General features: G+C 45.9%; 1 protein-coding gene across 2 annotated transcripts in view; it reads right to left on the bottom strand.

Moving 5' to 3' along the window:
- Positions 1 to 2830, bottom strand: part of ABHD6 (abhydrolase domain containing 6, acylglycerol lipase) — a 49593-nt gene extending 46763 nt beyond the window's left edge. Inside the window, exon 1 of one of the 2 annotated variants that reach the window (XM_039242398.1) lies at positions 2724 to 2830. The gene's annotated coding sequence lies outside the window, so the exon portion shown is untranslated. The remainder of the gene's footprint in view (positions 1 to 2723) is intronic. The other variant, XM_039242399.1, reaches the window with a different exon arrangement.
- Between the last annotated feature and the right edge of the window lie 17467 nt (positions 2831 to 20297).

The following is a 20297-nucleotide window of genomic DNA, read 5'->3' as shown; positions in this document are numbered from 1 at the left end:
CAAGCCCCATACTGGGTGTAGAGATTACTTGAAAATTAAAATCTTTAAAAAAAAAATGTTTCCCTCTTCTTGGCTGGGACTCCTCTGGCCCACCTCTAAGCAGAGTCCGTATGAGCCATTCAGTAATGATTGCATATATTTCCAGTAATTCAAAATGGTAGCCAACACCTCCTCACTCTTAGTAATAGCTGATGCTTACTGATGGCTTACCACATGCTGGGCCTTGTGCTTTATCTAAATCTTACCATTGCCTTCTGAAGCAGGTGCCATTACCGGAGGCTAAGACTCAGCAAGGTTAGGTAATAGGCCCATGGCCACACAGGGAGCAGTGGTAGCAGTGGGATTCTGACCCAAGTCTTTCTGATTCTCTGGTGGTAATCCTCTGGGTCATGAACAAAAACAAACCTGTAATTATAATATTGGGTACCATGCTGAACCATTCTCCCTGGGACCAGGCTTTAGCTTAGTGAAGGGAGTTTGGAATTGCAGGGTTCAGAAATTCTGAGTTTATCCTTACTTTGGAAACCATGCCATACTCCCCCCTTCCCCCAGCCCAGGGACCTTTCTTTCTTTCTTTCTCTCTCTCTCTTTCTCTCCCCTTTTATCCTAAGGCTTCACCAGGCAGATGGGAAAAAGGGTCTTGAGGAACGCTTCTGATCGATCCCTCCCTCATAGCTGCCCCAGAGAGCATAGGCAGACACATGTAGACAGAACTTTCCAAATGCCATCATGAGGATGGAAGGCAGTGGGATCCCAGTTATAAGATCCCAGGGGAGAAAGGACTCACTTTCAGCTGGAGGCTGGGGAGGAATCAGGGGTGTGTTCCCGAAGGAGACCTGCTAAGCTGGAGCTAAGGTAAGATTTAGACTTCAGAGATTCCAGGGAGAGCACTCCCAGAGGAGGGAAGAGCCTAAGCAAAGGCAGCAGGTCACCTGCCGAGGTTACAGCACAGGAGGCAGGGGCGGGGTGGGGGGATCAGGATACAAAGAGGTGAGGGAACAGAATCTCCAGGGGCCTGGGCTGATGGGCTGGGGCCCTACTGGGAGCCCAGGAAGTAACAGCTGACACCATCCCAGGCCACGTTTAGCATCCCAGCCCTGGTACTTCTTAGCTGTGTGGCCTCTAGCACGTCCATTCTCTCTGGGCCTCAGTCTCTTTGAGGAGGACACAGGAACCCTCACTGGTCTGAGAAACCACTTTTAGAAACATAAATTGGTGCTAAGAACATAGGTTATTAATTTCTCTTATTTCTAACATCCTATGTTATAAAAACATTGATAAGACTTTATTAGTTACAATCGAGTAAAAAAATAAGTCTCGTGGTTTAGAATGGGGACTTTGAGGTCAGATTCACTGTGCCCTGGGAAAGGGGGCACATTCTTCTTCTGAGAAATGGGCATAACATTGGTACTTACCTCTCAGAGCTGTTGGGAGAAGTAAGGCAGGTAATCCTCTAAAGATGTTTAGCACAGGGTCTAGTAGCCAGTACCTATTCTGTGTCAGCTAATACTTAGAATAACTTAATTCCCAGCCAGGTAGGAATAGCCATTAGGGTTTTCTGAACAGGTGAAAGGTGAGGCAAATGCTGGCCTCCCACACAGGTTGAAACTTCTTTTTTTAAATGTTTTTTTAAATTTTATTTCTGAGAGACAGAGAAAGACAGCGTGAGCAGGGCAGGGACAGAGAGAGAGAGGGAGACACAAAATTCGAAGCAGGCTCCAAGCTCTGAGGTTTCGGCACAGAGCCCAACGCGGGGCTCAAACCCACGAACTGCGAGATCACGACCCGAGCCGAAGTCGGACGCTTAACCGACTGAGTCCCCCAGGCGGCCCTCAAGTTGAAACTTCTTAATCAACCAAACCTTGGAGCACACACAGGGCTCAAGGTACATATCCCTGGACGCACAGCCTCTAGACCCTCTGGTACCCTCTCCCCCGCTCCCTATCTCACTCTTGGCAACTTGGCCTCCTCCACTCGTCTGCATGTGCTCTGCCCTGCAGGCTGCGTTACACAATCCGAATTTCCTGAGCTGCCAGAAAGCCCGTGAAAGTGTAGGCGGGGGCTGCTGGGGGTTCCCGAGCGGCGCCGGGCTGTTGGGGTGGTTGGACCAGTATCATGACTCAAGGGCTGCCGGGAGGGAGGGCTTGAGGCTGGGGCAGTCGGGGTGGGCTGAGGAAAGGTGAGCGGGAGGGCTGCGGGGGGCCCGGCGTGGGTGGGGGGGTGTAGGTATTGGCTGGGGGGGGTCCCGAGGGGCTCAGATATCCGGGGGCGGGACGGGGGTTGGTGCCATTAGCTGGGGGGGCGCGCTGCAGCCCTTCCTCAGGAAGTGGGGCTAACGGGGGTGCAGGAGCCTCCAAAGCATCCAGACCCCCGGAGGGACGCACAAGGACTGGCCCCGGAGCCACCTTGTCCCTGGGCTTAGGGCTGCAGGCAGCCGGGAAAGTGGGAACATCTGGGATTCGGGGAACGTCAAACCTACCCAGGCACTGCAGGGGGGCGGGCAGGGGCTAATGCCCGAGCAGGGGAACCGAGCAGGCGCGGGGGTGCGGGTCGCCGACCCACTTCGCCCCGTGCGCCGCTCGCGCGGCGGCCAGGCAGCCTAGCCTCGAGAAGTGGAGGGGCCAGGTCACGGGGCCGGGGCGGGGAGCCCCCGGACCCCCCCACCCCACCCCACCCCACCCCACCCCAGATGCGCACCTCCCGCCCGGCCCGCCGGCGCTCACCTGACCCGACCTCAGGCGCCTGGACAGTGCGGCGGGATCCAGAGGCCGGTCCGCGTTCCCCGCAGCCGCGCTCGCGCCCGCGCCCGCGCCCGCGCCCGCGCCGCTCAGTTCCCTGCGCCCGGCTCAGCTGGACGCCTTAAAGGCGCGCCGCGCCGGCCTGAGTCAGCCGACAAAAAACCCGGCTCCGCCCGCGCCGGCCCCTGGCGCAGCCCCGCGCGGCCGCGGCAGCGTCGGGTCTGCTTTGAGCGCCTCTGCGCCGCAGCTTGGGGCGTTAAACCCGGAGGGGCAAGTTAGTGGCTTCCACAGCCCGTCTTCGGCAACCTGTCGCCAAGTACGCAAGAGCCCAGGCCCGAGGGCCACTGCCTCTGGCGTTCTGGGCGCCGCGCCGAGTGCCGAGGGTAGAACCCGGCCGCCCTGTCCCTAAAGAGCTCGCTTAGGGCCCGGGAGCCGCAATGCCACAAGGCACCGCCAGGGTTCGTCGAGGCGTTGTTTCATTTACTGAGCAGCTACTATGTGCCTGGCGCTGCCGGGCCTGTGGCGCCAAAGCGACTCTGGCTGCATCTCTGCCCCCCAAAGGGCTCAGAAGGACAGGCACAGGCTCACAGGCAAGCCAAGCAGCACTGCCCTACACATGCTGTCTCATAGAATACTATACGGTAGGCATTGTGATTGGCTTCCTTTCTCAGAAGAAAGGTGAGGCACTTGCCCATTGGTTCAGCCCATAAAGGACAGAATTGGGAATTCAAACCCTGCACCCGGTTCCAAAGCTGAGGGCCGGGGTGTGGGGGGGGAGGGTGTGCGGACGCAAAATAGCAGTTTTGGAAAGGCTTTTAGCCACTGTTGGTTAAAGCCCCACTATGTTCATTTCTTCTTTTTAAGGACAGTTAAACCTAATTCGGCAAAAAAAAAAAAAAAAAAAAAAAATTTAGCAGGGGAGCATAAAAATAAACATCCATTAAATTCAAAGGGTGTTGTTTGACTAGCTTATCTATCACAAAGCCTGGATTTTCGAGCATCTGGCCTCACTTTAATCTCTCCAGCCTCATCTAGTATTCTGAGGGTCCCCAGGCTGAATTCTACCACTTTGGCCTTTGACTGGGCCGGTCCCTCCACCAAGAACTCTTCCCTTTCTTCTTGGCCTGACTACTTCCTCTTGGTCTATACCTCAATTTATTATTTTTTTTCTATGCCTCAGTTTAAATGTCATTTCCCCCAGCAAGCCTTCCTATAACTCTCCTTTGGGCCCACACTGCACTAATGACTTCTTCCATCAAAGTGTTTGTTCATTCATATAATAGCATCTTACTGAGCACTTACTATGTGCTGAGCACCGTGGGGGTGGGGATTGGTAACTTCTGCTGCCCTGAATGAAGGCTTCCTCGTTTGCCTCTTGCTCCAGACCTAGGTGGGACCAGTGCTCAGCAGGACTCTCTTGGTATTTAACTCAACCATAAAGGCAGCCTCCCTCTTGCCAAACCCCCCAGACTGGCAGAACCTGGTTGAGTTGGGCAGGTCTTGGGTTTTAAGAATGGGTCATGGACAAAAAGCTTCAGAGATGTGGCAGAGGAACATCTCTGAGGCCACTGGTGACTGCCGGGTAAAATCTGCCTCTGTTAGGGCTGCTGGAATCCATCCAGAGTTAGAGACAATCTCCCTGGCATGGACTGAAGCATCTTCCTCCAAGATGTTGGCCACCTCATCATTCAGATTTCAAGAGTTGCATTCAACATGCTTCATGGAATTGTTCTCAGAGCTTCAGGGACAATGTATTTATCAAAGAGCAAGTTGTCCAGGATTCCCATGGATCATGATTAATCAATATGGTGATTTGGAAGACCTATTTGAAGAAATTAATCAGAAGGCAACAGAGTGATATGACATGAAAAATATGAAAACAAGATATTACAAAATATACAGAACAGACTGAGCAGATCTAAAATCCATTTAAGCAGCATCAAAGGAGAGAAGAAAGGAGAGGCCATATTTGAGGTGGTAAAGGGTGAGAATTTCCAGAGCAGAAAAAAGATAGAAATTCACAGGTTTAGGAAGCATAACATATCCTAAGCAGAATTACTAAGAGGAAATCCACACCAAGAGACATTGTAGTGAAACTGCAGGATCCTAAAAAACAAAGGGGCACCTGGCTGACTCAGTAGGTGGAACATGCGATTCTTGGTCTCAGGGTTGTGAGTTCGAGCCCAATGATGGGTGATACTTAAAAATAAAATCTTTTTAAAAATAATTTATTGGGGCGCCTGGGTGGCTCAGCTGGTTAAGCATCTGACTTCGGCCCAGGTCATGATCTCATCATTTGTGAGTTCAAGCCCCACATTGGGCTCTGTGCTGACAGCTCAGAGCCTAGAGCCTGCTTCAGATTGTGTGTCTCCCCCTCTCTCTGCCCCTCCCCTGCATGTGCCCTGTCTGTCTCTCTCTCTCTCAAAAATAAATAAACATCAAAAATAATTTATTCATCCATTTTGAGAGAGAATGTGTGCACATGTGAGTGCATGAGAGCAGAGGAGGAGCAGAGAGAGAGGAGAGAGAATCCCAAGCTGGCTCCACACTGTCAGTCTGCTCTATCAGCACAGAGCCCGACGTGGGGCTCAAACCCACAAACCTGAGATCATGACCTGAGCCGAAATTAAGGGTCAGTTAAGTGTCCAGATTCCTGATTTTGGCTCAGGTCACGATCTCACAGTCATGAGACCAACCTTGCATTGGGCTCCATGCTGAGCATGGAGCCTGCTTGGGATTCTCTCTCTCCCTCCCCAACTTGCATTCTCTCTCTCTTAAAATAAATAAACATTAAGAAATAAAAATCTTTAAAAAATAAAAATAAATAAAAATAAAAACAAATCAAAGATCTTAAGAGCAGCTAGAGATAAAAAAGACAGCTTATTCCCCAGAGAAGTTATTAGATCGCCAGCAGATTTCTGAATGGCAACATAGGAAGCTAAAAGTTGTTGAATAATATCTCCAAAGACCTGAGAATTGGATCCTTAGCCTTTCAGGATGAGGGTTAAATACAGATAAAAATGAATTTACAACTGGAAGACCTGACTAACTGAATTTTTAAGATATGCCTCAGAAAGAAGAAAAAAATGACCCCATTAAGAGCTGAAATGAAAGAAGGCATGCTGAGTGAAGAAATTGGTAAATAAAGTGAATCTAAACAAAATTGTCAGTACAAAACAATAACGATGACAATAATAGTACATCATCCATAGTTTTTTTTTTTTCTTATTTTTTAGAGAGAGAAAGAGAGAGAAAGGAAGAGGGGTGGGGGGGGAGAGAGAGAGAGAGAGAGAGAAAATCCCAAGTAGGCAGAACACTCAGGGCAGAGCCCCACATAGGGCTCAATCCCATGACCCTGCGATCATGACCTGAGCTGAAATCAAGAGCCGGATACTCAACCAACTGACCCACCTTGGCTCCCCCATAATCTGTAGGTTTAAACAAGGTCAGAACTAAAATAAGAGACAGCAAAAAATTAGGAATGAGGTGGTAACAAAATAAAGTGTTCCAGTGCCTTTGCATCTGTGTGGGAAGGGAATTAAATAGTAACTTTGGCTTTTGTTAATTACATACGGTACAATGTCAGTGGTATTCACTAAAATAATATAAATAACATGTATAACTTTCAAACCAGCAGAAGGGGGGGAATTACATAAACAAATGTCAATCAACCCAAGGAATTGTAGAAAAAGTGAGACTCCTCCCCCCAGAAAAAGTAATTAAAAAAATAAGTCCAGATTAACTAATAATTATAGTAAATTAACTAAACTCATCAGTTAAAAGTCAGCAATGGTCAACTTGGATGTTACAAAAATCCAGGAGGCCCTGTTTCAAGAGGCACTCCAAAAGTATAGAAATTTGGAAAGGTTAAAAGTAAACGTGTGGAAAATGATATGCCTCACAAATAGTATCCAAAGGAAAGCTGGTGTAGCTATGTTAATATTAGATAACAGACTAACAAAAATCAATAAGGATGGAAAGTATCACTACATAATGATAACAAATTTGGTTCACCAGCAAATTATATCAGTTGTCAATTATAGAAAACGTGAATCTTATAATTATTAGAGAAACTGGTGATATATTTAGTCAAAGGAAAACATAAAGCCTGATGATTCTAGAAGCAAGTCTAAACCTTCAAAAAAATATATCATGAGCCCTTCTGGAAATAGAAAATAGAAAAAGAGAGAACACATCCCAGCTCACTCATTGTACCAGTCTAAATTCCACACCAAACAAGATCAGACTAATATGATTCCTAAATCACACAAAAACATAGAAGTAAAAATCCTAAATAAAACATTAGCAAATTGAGTCCAGCAATATATAAAAGGAATGATGTATCATTACCAGGAAAGCCAGGATAATTTAACATTAGGAAATCTATTCCTGTAGGAGCTAGAAGATCATCCCAACAGTTGCAAAATTTTAAAATTCAGCAGTCTCTCTTGGTAATAACTTGTAGGAAACTAGGAAGAGAACTTCCTCAATCAGGTTAAAAGGCAGCCACCAAAGCCAAAAACCTACAGCAATTATCACTCTTAATAATGAAAAGTTAGAAGTGCTTCCTTCAAAATCAGAAGTGGTTCCAATCAAAATCTCAACAGGACTTTTCAAGGAAGATGCTGAGCTGATTCTAAGATCCATATGGAAGAGCAAAGGTGCAAGAAAAGCAAAAATATTCTTAATGAAGAAGAAAAATTAGATATCAAGGCTTATTATAAAAGTATAGTTATTAGGACAGTGTATATTCATATAGGGATAGATAAAAACACCAATGAAACACAATAATAGAAATCACAGAAACAGAGATGCCTTGGTGTGTCAGTTGGCTAAGCGTCTGACTCTTGATCTCAGCTCAGGTCTTGATCTCACAGCCTGTCGTTGGGCATGAAACCCACTTAAAAAAGAAATCAGAAATAGACCCACACACATAAGGAAACTTGGCTTATGAGGGAGGTGACATTTCAAATCACCGGGGAAAGGAGGACAGTTCAATAAAATTGCTAGGACAATGGATTATTCATTTAGAAAAACATGGAATTTAACAACCCACCCCTCTCCAAATTAATTCAAGATAGATTAAAGACTTTAATATAAGAAAAACTAAACTTTTAGAAGGACAACATAGGAGAATATCTTCAGGGTCTTGCCAACACTTGGAACCATCAGACAGACAGCTTCTAATGTCTGGAGGGATATCTCATTGTGATCTTAAACTTCACGTCTATCATTAGTGGGCTTGAGCAATTGTCCATATACTTATTTGCCATCGTGTTTCTGTGTCTGTGAAATATCTGCCTGTGTCATTTCCCCATCTTTCTAATTGTCTCTTAATGGTTTGTAGTTATACGTCCTGCAAAGATCTTCTCCCAGTTTGTGGCTTATCTCTTTACTTTCTTTAGTGCTTTTGGACAAACATTAATTTAGTCAAATTATCCTCTGTGTTTAGTGCTTTTTATGTCCTGTTTAAAAAATCCTTTCCGGGGCACCTGGGTGGCTCAGTTGGTTAAGCTTCTGACTTTGGCTCAGGTCGTGATCTCACGGTTCGTGGTTTCGAGCCCTGCCTCGGGCTCTGTGCTGACAGCTCAGAGCCTGGAGCCTGCTTCGAATTCTGTGTTTCTCTCTCTCTCTCTCTCTCTCTCTCTCTCTGCCCCTCTTCCGCTCACTCTGTCACTCTCTGTTTCTTAAAAAGAAAAAAGAAGGGGCGCCTGGGTGGCTTAGTCGGTTAAGCGTCCGACTTTCGCTTGGGTCATGATCTCGCGGTTCGTGGGTTCGAGCCCCGCGTCGGGCTCTGTGCTGACTGCCAGCTCAGAGCCTGGAGCCTGTTTCAGTCTGTGACTCCCTCTCTCTCTGACCCTCCCCTGCTCACGCTCTCTCTCTCTCTCTCTCTCTCCCTCCTAGAAATAAATAAAAACATTAAAAAAAATTAAAAAGAAAAAGAAAAAAGAAATCCTTTCCTACGTCACCTAAGCCACATTGACTGAGATTAGGGGAGACAGTAGCACTACAAGGACACTGGGAATGCAGGTACCAAATTGGGACTAATGTGGGCAAATACCAGCTCCAAGCGTCTGAGTCACTGGAACAGTTCTCAGGTGAAGATTGTGGGTTCAGGTCCAGCTCTGCCACTTACCTGCTTTCTGTGTATGTAAACCTGAGTTTCTTTATGTATACATAGAAGGTGATGATGAATGATTGATGACGGTACCAACCTCATAGGGCTGCAGACAAGATCAAGCTGAATAATATGGTTACAGGTTAGCGCTGCACCTGGCGCAGAGGGAGTGTGCATAATATCAGCCATCAGCATCAGTGCTGTTCATACACCAAGTATTTACTGGGCTCTCCCAGTTCTGAGAGGGGCCTAGAAACCGTCTTTGAATAGTCAAAGGTGAGTTGGGGAACAGAGATTATGAAGCCCCCAGTGTGAACCAAGAATCAATGGCAGAAGGCTACTAACACGTGTGTGTGTGTGTGTGTGTGTGTGTGTGTGTGTGTGTGTACATAGTTCTTGCTGGGAAAACATATTTCTTAAGGTCCTCACAGGTTTCATTTTAGCATCCACATCACTCATGACACTGTACTGTGACCTGTCCATCTTAACTGTCCCTGGTGTCTCTCCTGGGTCCCTTAAACATCCCACCAGGTACCCACTTCGATATGAACATCTTAATGACACTTTCAATGATGTGTGTGGCATTATGCCATCTTGATTATGATGCCCTCTAATCTAATGTATCGAAAGGATAATGCTTCTTCATTTGTTCTTATCTTGTCTCCTTTCTGAGCTGTGAGGTCATTCAGGGAGCCAGGTCACTCATCCATGTGGATGGATTATGGTTTGGTCACCCTTCAGGCCGTGGTTCCTGATGCCCCAGTTGGGGTTCTAGGGACTGGAGGTGCCGGGTACCCAAAGGGACCAGAAGCAGGAGTTACCAAGGTTGGTCATCTCTTCCCAGTGGCACACAAGTGGCCGGAAACAGGCCAGAGAACCAGAAGTGGGAAGGACAATGGCGGGAGTAGAGAGGTGTGGGGCAGACAAAGCCAAGGGGAGACCGCAGTTGTGGGGAATAGACCTTCATCTGCTCCTTTGTGTCAGTTCTCAAGTGGATTGTTCTCATTTAAAAACATAGGATGAGCAGATGTTAATTAGCAGGTAGTGCACACGTCTTCGTTTCCTACTCTGTCCTGGGCATTGTGCTTTTCATGCACTATCCCATTGGTTTTCATCTTTACAACAGCTGTGCAGTGTGGATATTATGACTTCTGCCATTTAACAGACGAAGAAACTGGGCTTGAGGTTAGGTAACTTGCCCAAGCTCATGTAGCCAGCAAGTGATGGAGGAGAGACAGACAATGTCAGAATCAAGTACTCAATGAACACCTTCTAGGACTTGTGCATGACTTACATTTTGCAGGCTGCCGTGGGCACTCCACCAAAGTCTGGAATAATAGAATGGGCATGGGTGGACGCTTAGGAAATTGCTTCTGAGGGTCTTTTTCTTAAGAAATCCGCCTCATTTGAGTGATGGCAGCTCTCCACTGCTATGGCTACATGTAAACGCAGCCTGGCTGGATATAATTTGGTCTCCGTGGAAACATGACTTCCACTGACTACTGCTTCCAGGGGAGTCTCCTTCCAGGCTCTGAGAATTCACTCAAATATTGTTCGAGACTTTGTCTGCACCACGTTTATACATGAGACCTCTGAGGCGGTGCAGAGTAATGGCTGGGAACACAGGATCTGCTCTCTGGCAGGCCTGACTCTTCCATTACCAAGTATACACTTCTGACAAGTTGCTTACTTTCTCTGGGTCTCGTTTACACCTCTATAAAATAGGGGTAATATAGTACTTCATAAATTTATTCTAACCATTACTAAAATCTTTAAAAAATTTTTTTGGGGGGCACCTGTGTGGCTCGGTCAGTAAAACGTCCGACTTCACTCAGGTCATGATCTCACGGTTCATGGGTTCGAGCCCCGCGTTGGGCTCTGTGCTGACAGGTAGCTCAGAGCCTGGAGCTTGTTTCAGATTCTGGGTCTCCCTCTCTCTCTGACCCTCCCCTGCTCACGCTCTCTCTCTCTCTCTCTCTCTCAAAAATAAATTTGAGAGAGAGAGAGAGAGAGCAAGGGAGGGGCAGAGAGAGAGAGGGAGACCCAGAATCTGAAGCAGGCTTTGGATTCTCTGAGCTGTCAGCACAGTGCATGATGTGGCTCCAGTTCATCAACCAGGAGTTCATGACCTGAGCCGAAGTTGAACACATAACCAACTGAGCCACCCACGCGCCCCTAACCATTACTAAATTCTTAAACAAAATAAGTGTTGACTATTATTATTACTCTCCCACTTGCCCATTCTTCCTGCTGCCCTTGTTCCCGGCTAAACTAGGATAACTGATTCATCCCAGTTTGCTCAGGACTTTCTCTGTTTTTGCACTGGAAGCCCCCAGTTTTGGGCAAATTGGGAGGGCTGCTCACCTTTCCTGATTCTGCAGTCAGAGGTCATAATGGTCAGATAAAATGGTGGCCAATGGGGCTCAAAAAAGTTTGAGTGCAAGATCTACGTTGGTAATTCATATGCATAATGGGATTTTGGCCATTGGATATAGAATGAAGGTTCAGAGGCATAGAAAACTGAAACCAAAGGCAAGTCCATTAACTATCTAATCTTGAGTCCCCAAGGGCAAGAGCTGCTTTTTTCATCTCTGTATCTCCGTCTACCTTTAGTAGGCTAACTGTTAAATGAGTGAATAACAAATCCCTTAAAACACCCATGATGCAAAATGATCCCTGGTCCCAGGCTGGGACTTACTTATGCCAACAAATCTCCAGGGCTGAATTCTCAAGGCCGTGTGTTATGAATGACACTGGCTGGCACGTAAATCTGGTTCTTGGATGACTTTGGAGCAGGCTCACCCTGTAGAGGAGAAATCTCATCCTCCAGTAGGATTCCTGCGTCAGGAATCATTCATGAGTCACTGTTTGGTTAAAGATAGACACCTGCTCGGGGCTCCTGGGTGGCTCAGTCAGTTAAGCGTCCGACTTCGGCTCAGGTCATGATCTCATAGTTTTTGGATTCGAACCCCACATTGGGGTTCTGACAGCTCAGAACCTGGAGCCTGCTTCAGATTCTGTGTCTTCCCGTCTCTCTTTGCCCCTCCCCCATTCATGCTTGCTCGCTTGCTCTCTCTCTCTCAAAAACACATTAAAAAATTTAAGAAAAAAAATGATCTCGTGGTTTGTGAGTTTAAGCCCCATGTCAGCTCAGAGCCTGCCTGCAGCCTGCTTCAGATTCTGTGTCTCCTTCTCTCTCTGCTCCTCCCCACTCAGCCTCTGTCTGTCTCTCTCAAAAATAAACATTAAAAAAGATATATTTTTTAAAGATTGACATCTGCTCCTTGCCCTGACAGCTGTGCTCCTTGCCCTGTCTTTGGGACTGATGTAATTTTCAATGGATTTGTAAATAATTTCCCAGTGGGTGATGAGTCAGGAGGGACATCTGACCCTGGAGGGCACCACACAACCTACTGAGGTCCCCTACTCACAGCACGGGGTATCTCCCAAGTTCTCGTGCTCCTTATGTGTGGGGTATGCAGGGGGGTTCAGAAGATGGGGGAGAAAACATCCCCACTTGCTGAGAGTCTAGGGGGTGGGACATGGATTGTTCTCAGTGTTCTGAGCCGGAATACTGGCAGAGACTTGTCACTGCTATAGGCCAGAGAAGAAATGGTATAGGGGACCAGCTAAGTGCTCAAACTCTGGTATCAAACAGTCCCAGCTTGGTAGCTCTGAGACCTAGTGCCAGCAACACCGTCTCTGAGGCTAGTTTCCTCATGTGTAAAATGAAGATAATACTAGTACTTGGGTGATAGTGAGGCTTAACGGACCTTGTACACGAAAAGAAGATGGATGATAGGGGGCCCAATAAAGCTCAATACCCATATTGCTATTATCATTTTATTATTGTGATCCAACATAAGCACCCCGTACAAGGAGAGGATAGTGCCCAAATCAACAATCACAGAGAGGCGTGTTAACAGCAAGCACTCAATAACTGTTAGCAACTGTTATTAAGAGCTTTTAAATCATAATCTACTTCCTGTGTCTGAGTCACCCGTCTTCCCTGTGAATACCAGGAGAGGCTTATTTAAGAGCTTCTGTGAAACACCTAAGTAGCAGGCACACTCAGAATGCATCACCTGAATCTAATCTTGAGGAAACCGCAGACCAACCCAAACTGAGGGAGAGCCAACAAAATAAGCTTGCACACTTCAAAAATGTCAAGAATATAAAAGACAAAGGCTTAGGAACTTTAGACATCAGATTAGGGGGGTCAAGGACACAGGACTGCTAAGTACTATGCATAAAGCATGGATTGGACCCTGCACCAGAAAGAAAAAAATTCCTATAAAGGACATTATTAGAGTAACTGGTAAAATTTGAACAAGGTCTGTGGATTAGGTAATATCATTATCATTGCTAAACCTTCTGGTTTTGATGTGGTAATTGTCTTACAGCTACATAAATGAATTACTCGTCCTTAAGAAATCGCTTGGAAGTATTTAAGGATAAAGGATTCTAATGTCTCCAACTTACTCTTGAATAGTTCAGAAAAAAGAATCCGTATGTATAAAAACTAATGAAAAATTTCATTAGTAATGAAATGAAATGATGAAAAACTAATGAAAAAATGTTCACTGGTGAGACTGGGTGGAGGGTATACATGAGTTTTCAAACTATTTTTGCAACTTTTGTGCATATTTGAAATTATTTATAAATAAAAATTAAAGCATAATTAAATAAAATGGGGAAAAAACTTGGTACCAAACCCTTAGAAGAAGAAATTGCACAGTTAGGCAAGCAGCCTGCTCAAGACCCACCAGTCAGCAGCTGTGAGAAGCCTTCAGCCTCCTGTTTCCTCACCGTCCCTTCTCATGGTCAGCCTGGAAAGGCCAACTTTACACTAACAGGTAGCTTTAGAATCAGCCATAGAAGAGGGAGAAGTCTTTGGGCTTGTTTGCACGTGTGGTAAGGAGAGAAAGGCAATGGGCCCAGTGCAGTGCAGTGGCCAGGGGGAAGGGTTGGGGTGATGGGGCTCCAATGGCATCGTGTGGCCTGTGTGCAGCCTTAAGTGTCAGAAAAGGCAGGATGAAAAGCACTGAGGCGCCAGAAGAGACTGTTCTAGCACTGAGATGCTGCTTTAACAAGGGAAGGAGATGAACTTGGCTCTCCAGGAGAGGAGCAGTACTCACTATCAGCCAGAAGAGGGCACTGTCGTCTCCCAAGTCATTCGCTGAATCAACAGACTTGGCACTCTGGGTGTGCCCACAGCCGTCTCCACATCTCTGAATCCCAGGGGCAGGATTACTATGAGGTGAATGAGGCGGGATCGTGGAAGTGAGGGTTGGATTCTGTCTTCATTTAATTTTGATATTTGTTCATCGTGCATGTTCTGCGTTAATTTTGATTACTCAAGATGAATTAATTAGTGAAAATATTGCAATAAAATATGATTTATCTTGATTACTGAGTTGTGTGTCACCCCCTTAAATGTCTCGCCTGAGACCAGTGCGTCATTGGCCTCCTTCTAGTCCCAGCCTAGCAGAAGGAACCTATTAATTGCAAACACCACCAGCTCAGTTTGCAATTGTTCAGATGATGCCTGGAGTTAATGGGCCATTTTGTTCCATAAAGAAAGGGCTAGCTAAGGGAATTAATCCTAAACACCTGAATTCCTGCTTCTAATCACTTTACGGTCAATTTACAGGCTGGGGGCTACTGTCATTATCTCTAAATCTCAACATTCTCATCTGTAAAATGGGAAGAACATTCCCTTCTCTGCACAATTTATTCTTTAAAAAAAAATTTTTTTTTTCTGAGAGAGAGAGAGACAGCGTGAGCAGGGGAGGGTCAGAGAGAGAGACACACAGAATCTGAAGCAGGCTCCAGGCTCTGAGCTGTCAGCACAGAGCCTGACGTGGGGCTCAAACCCACGAGCCGTGAGATCATGACCTGAGCCGAAGTCTGATGCTTAACTGACTGAACCACCCAGGCGCCCTGCACAATTTATTCTAAAGATATACTATCACCCCAGCTGAGTACTTCCTAAGGGTCAGAAACTGCTGAGTCTGACCTTTATTTATAAACTCACAAAATGGCCACAGCTTTACAGTGTAAGAGCTATTATATCCCCATTTTTGAATATTTTTTTAATGTTTTCAATTTATTTTTGAGAGAAAGATCATGAGTTGGGGAGGGGCAGAGAGAGAGGGGGACAGAGGACCCGAAGCAAGCTCTGCGCTGACAGCAGGGTACAAACCCACAAACTGTGAGATCATGATCTGAGCTGAAGTTAGACGTTCAACGGACTGAGCCAGCCAGGTGCCCCCTCCCCATTTTTGAAGATGAGGAAATGGGCACAGAGAGCTTTAGTTACTTATCCAAGACTCAACAGCCAGTAAGCAGAAGTGCATATGCTTTAACCTCTATACCAGCATTCTCAACAGAGGGTGTTCTCCATCCCCATGGAGACATTTGGCGATGTCTGGAGATGTTTTGGGTTGTCACGATTAGGGGGGTGCTACTGGCATCGAGTGGGTGAAGGCCAAAAATGCTGCCAAGCACCATGCAATGCATGGAAGAGCCCGACAACACGGGACTATCTGGACCAGAATGTCAGTAGTGCCCAGGTGGAGAATACTGCTCCCAGCTCTGCTCCGGAGATCGGGAGCTATGTTAGAACTTAGTACTCTGTGCTTCCTGAAAGGCAGGTGCTGTGCGCAGGTGGCTGCTATATTTCTTTTGTCTCCATGGCCTGGGGCTTCCCTTGGTCATCCAGGGACCTGAGTTCTCCTGGCTCAGTGTCCTCACAGAATAGTCGAGAAGCCAGCCTCTGGAGTCCATCAGTGCACCATATCAAGTATTCAACAATGATTTACTGAACACCTGCTACATGCCAGTTCTGTCCTGGGCAGTGCAGACACACATAGGTGTCCCTGTCCCCTCAGAGGTGTGTAGGGGGAGACGGACAACACACAGCTCATAGACAATCACACATTATGATACGTACCATGAAGCAAAAGACACAGGCCCCATGGAAGAGAATAAAAAGCAAGACATGATGGGCTGTGGGGCTCTGGCAAGGCTTCTCTGCAAGAGTGGTGTTTAAGCTGAGACCTGGAGGGGGTGAGGAAGGAAGAGTACCATGGGTGGAGGGAACAGCTGTGCAAAGGTCCTGAGGTAGGAACTGAAAGCCTCTAGGTGTGAGCGGAGGCCAGTGTGGGAGGAAGAAGGGAAAAGAACAGTTACTTTGAAGAGGTAGGTAACTAGAGGCCACTAGAGGCCTTCCAGGTAGCTAGAAGGAGCATTGTCTTTAGGTCAAATAAAGGGCCTTTGAAGGGTTCTAATTGGAGCAGTGACACACCGAGCCCTGTCCTTCAGAAAGTGAAGGACCTGTTTGAGGTCCAGGCACAGCCTCGTGTGGAAGAGCCTATGTGAGGCCAAAACCCAGAGCCCGCTTCATCATTTGGAAATCATCATACAAAGGTGAGGTGTGTCACCATTAAGCAAATTTATTTTATTTTATTGTTTTTTTTTACAAATAGTTTATTGTCAAATTAGTTTCCACATAACACCCAGTGCTCATCTCCACGAGTGCCCTCCTCCATGCCCATCCCCCCTCCCCCTACATCCATCAGTCCTCAGTTTGTTCTCAGCATTCAAGAGTCTCTCATGGTTTGCCTCTCTCCCTTTCCCCCACCATTTCCCCCCTTCTTCTCCCCCTTGGTCCTCCATTAAGTTCCTCCTAATCCTCCTATACGTGCAAACATATGGTATCTGTCCTTCTCTGCCTGACTTATTTCGCTCAGCATAACACCCTCAAGGTCCATCCATGTTGCTACACGTGGCCAGATTTCATTCTTTCTCATTGCCATGTAGTATTCCGTCGTATAGATAAACCACATCTTCTTGATCCATTCGTCTGTTGATGGACACTTAGGCTCTTTCCATGTTTTAGCTATTGTGGAGAGTGCTGCTATGAACATTGGGGTACACGTGCTCCTATGCCTCAGCATTTCTGTATCCCTTGGGTAAATTCCTAGCAGTGCTATTGCTGGGTCCTAGGGGAGTTCTATTGTTAGTTTCCTGAGGAACCTCCACACTGTTTTCCAGAGGGGCTGCACCAGTTTACATTCCCACCAACAGTGTAGGAGGTGCCCGTTTCTCCACATCCTCATCAGCATCTAGAGTTCTCTGATTTGCTCATTTTAGCCACTCTGATTGGTGTGAGGTGGTATCTCAGTGTCGTTTTGACTTGCATTTCCCTGATGAGGAGGGATGCTGAGCATCGTTTCATATGTATGTTGGCCATCTGGATGTCCTCTTTGGAGAAGTGTCTGTTCATATCTTCTGCCCATTTCTTTACTGGGTTGTTTGTTTTTTGGGTGTGGAGTTTGGTGAGTTCCTTATAGATTCTGGATATCAACTCTTTATCTGATATGTCGTTTGCAACTATCTTTTCCCATTCCGTTGGTTGCCTATTAGTTTTGTGGGTTATTTCCTTTGCCATGCAGAAGCTTTTAATCTTAAATAAGGCACCTCCCCTCACAGATGGGGTGAGGGAAGCTGACTGTGAAATGTGATAACGGAGTGATTTGCATGCATTGCAAGAGTATTGCTAGGGCTCATTTGTTGCTAGATAAAGAGTGACAGCAGTCTGTTTGGGTCACACAGTTTGTCCCCTGCCAGTAGTGGAGACTTTCCCACAAGCCTCTTGTTTCTTTTTGCTACTGTTGTTACTTTCTGTTACTCAGCCTGTACACTTTCGCTCCCACTGGAAGCTCCATCTTGCCTTCCTCAAATTCTGAGGTATCCTTTGTCCCAGTGTATTATCCCACCCTGACTCCTGTCCCGCCCAGGTCCATGGTAGACGCTTGTGGTGATGTTTCAGACCATGTGTCTGAACTCCTGATCCTCATTTCTTCCCATTCCTATGACATGCATGGGACCCTTCAGTAGGGGCTTTTTGACAAAGACGAGGGCATAAGGCTTTGAGGAGCCCTGATTGTCCCTGCCAAATTGGGATGGTATTTCCCAAGGGGGACGTTGTTCGAGGCATTGAAAGGAATTCTATGAAGAAGACAATGAAGTCAGGACTCCCTGTTCAACACAGTGAAGCAGCTTTCTTTATCACAGGACTTTTCAGAACATTTAAGATGCTAATGTGCATTATAAATCTCCAAGATGTAATATATATTTGTCCTTTCTCCTAGAAGCATCTTACAGAGTAGGGGTTGGAAGTACACACCTCAGGAAACGTCACCCATAGCCACTAAGCAGCAGTAGGAAGGACACATCAAAGTGTTCATCGTTGCTCAGGCCAGTGCTTGCTTTTCCTTCTGGGGGCTCCTGGCTCCTGGAAGAAACTGTCTCAAACTCCCATTCCCAGCACAGGATGCATGAGTGTGGGGTTTCTGCTTTCCTGGGGCCTGTGGAACAGCCTCATCACTCTGACCCTTCCCTGTTATCAGCGGCTCTTGGGGCCGGCTGAAAGCTGCCCTTGCTTGGCTCTGTTGCACAAAGACCGAAAGCATGTTGCCATGGAGATTACTTAAACTGCTTTAGGGGGGAAAAAAAGGCTTTTAGTACTTTTTTTTTCTTTTTAAGTACTAAACAAGTACATGCTTTTGTCCACAAACAAACAAACAAACAAACAATATCCAAGTGTCTGCAGGAAAGAGTGAAAGTCATACTTTGGTCTCCTCCCCGTTCCTCACCTACAGTGTTTGCTCCTTATTGGGGTTTTTGCTCTGCCTGGTTTGGTGGGAGAGAAGGCTGGTCTGGAGTCCGAGTGACTCGGCTCATGCCCCAGCTCCAATGGGCTAGCTGTGTACCCTAGGGCGCAAACCTCAGTTTGCTCATCTGTAAAATGGAGGAAGCACAGTAAGTAAGGGCTTAGAGGAGTACGGAGTGACATGAAACACAGAAAGCACTCAGCAAACCCCTGTACCTAGTTGGCTTCAGTTAAATTTGAAGCTTAGAATTTTCTTTCTGGAATCCAGGTACCTTTTTTTTCTTTTTTTCTAAGTCCAATTCCACATGGTGAATGTGCTAATTACAGAATGGGGTCAATTTCTTCAGACTGTTTATGTGATTTTTTTTAAGTCCTTAAGGGCAGTTTCTATATGCAGAAACTACTCTTCATAGGTTTACTTTATTTTTCAAATTAATATTCAAATGATCAAAGTTAAAATTTTAAAAACAGATTATTCGACTCACCCTACAGATTAGCTTACTTTTTAAAAACATTTTATTTCATTTATTTTTTAAAAATGTTTATTTATTATTTGAGAGAAAGAGAGACAAAGCACAGATGGGGAAGGGGCAGAGAGAGGGAGACACAGAATCAGAAGCAGGCTCTAGGCTCCAAGCTGTCAGCACAGAGCCTGACCCGGGGCTTGAATTCACAAACTGTGAGATCATGACCTGAGCCAAAGTCAGATGCTCAACTGACTGCGCCACCCAGACTCCCCTAAAAGATTTCATGTTTAAGTAATCTCTGCACCCACCGTGGAGCTTGAACCCACAAACCCCAAGATCAAGAGTCACATGCACTATGGACTGAGCTAGCCGGGCACCCCCAGGTAGCTTATTTTTGGTACCAGGAACTAAACACTATTCCAGGACCCTGACAGGATTGCTATTGCTTTAGGAAATGCCATGCTTGGGGCACCTGGGTGGCTCAGTCAGTTAAGCGTCCAACTTCAGCTCAGGTCATGAACTCACGGTTTGTGGGTTCTAGCCCCATGTCAGACTCTGTGCTGACAGCTCAGAGCCTAGAGCCTGTTTTGGATTCGGTGTCTGTGTCTCTCTCTCTGTCCCTCCCCTGCTCACTCTCTGTCTCTCAAAAAATAATTAAACATTTTTTAAAATGTCATGCTTTTAAGCTCAGCTTATAAAAGTTCTTATTCTTTTCATAAGCCCAGGTAGGACTGCCAGATAAAACAGAGCATAGGATGCCCAATTAAATTTAAATTATCTAAAAGTCAAACTTACCTAGTGTTTTTATTTGCTAAATCTAATCAACCTTATGTCCGCAAACTTAAATAATTGCTTTTGAGGGGTTATAGACCCATTTACAAACATTTTAAACTTCCTTTATAAATTTAATATACTTCCTTTTCTTGAAAACTTCTTCAGTTGTCTGAACTAATGAAAAAGCCATCTTTTAAAATACCAATACTTTTTTTTTAAAGATTTTTTTATTTTTAATTAGTCTTTACACCCAAGGTGGGGCTCGAACCCACAATCCTGAGATCAAGGGCTCCACGCTCCACCAACTAAGCCAGCCAGGTGGCCTTAAATACTAAGTAATTTTAATTAATTAAACTTCTGGAAATACTGTTAACCCACAATTCTCATAAAGGTTTCAGAACCGTGCATACAGTTAGTATGAAACCCTTAGTAAGGTTTCAACTTAAATCCAAATCCATCCCCCTAATTGCACATTTTATGATGGAGTTTAAAGATTATTAGTTGAACAGGCCAAAATCTCT

The sequence above is a fragment of the Hyaena hyaena genome, unplaced genomic scaffold (genome assembly GCF_003009895.1).
Source record: "Hyaena hyaena isolate Hyena2069 unplaced genomic scaffold, ASM300989v1 scaffold_212, whole genome shotgun sequence".
In the NCBI taxonomy this organism is placed as follows: domain Eukaryota; kingdom Metazoa; phylum Chordata; class Mammalia; order Carnivora; family Hyaenidae; genus Hyaena; species Hyaena hyaena.
This window is presented reverse-complemented; position numbering and strand designations above follow the sequence as displayed.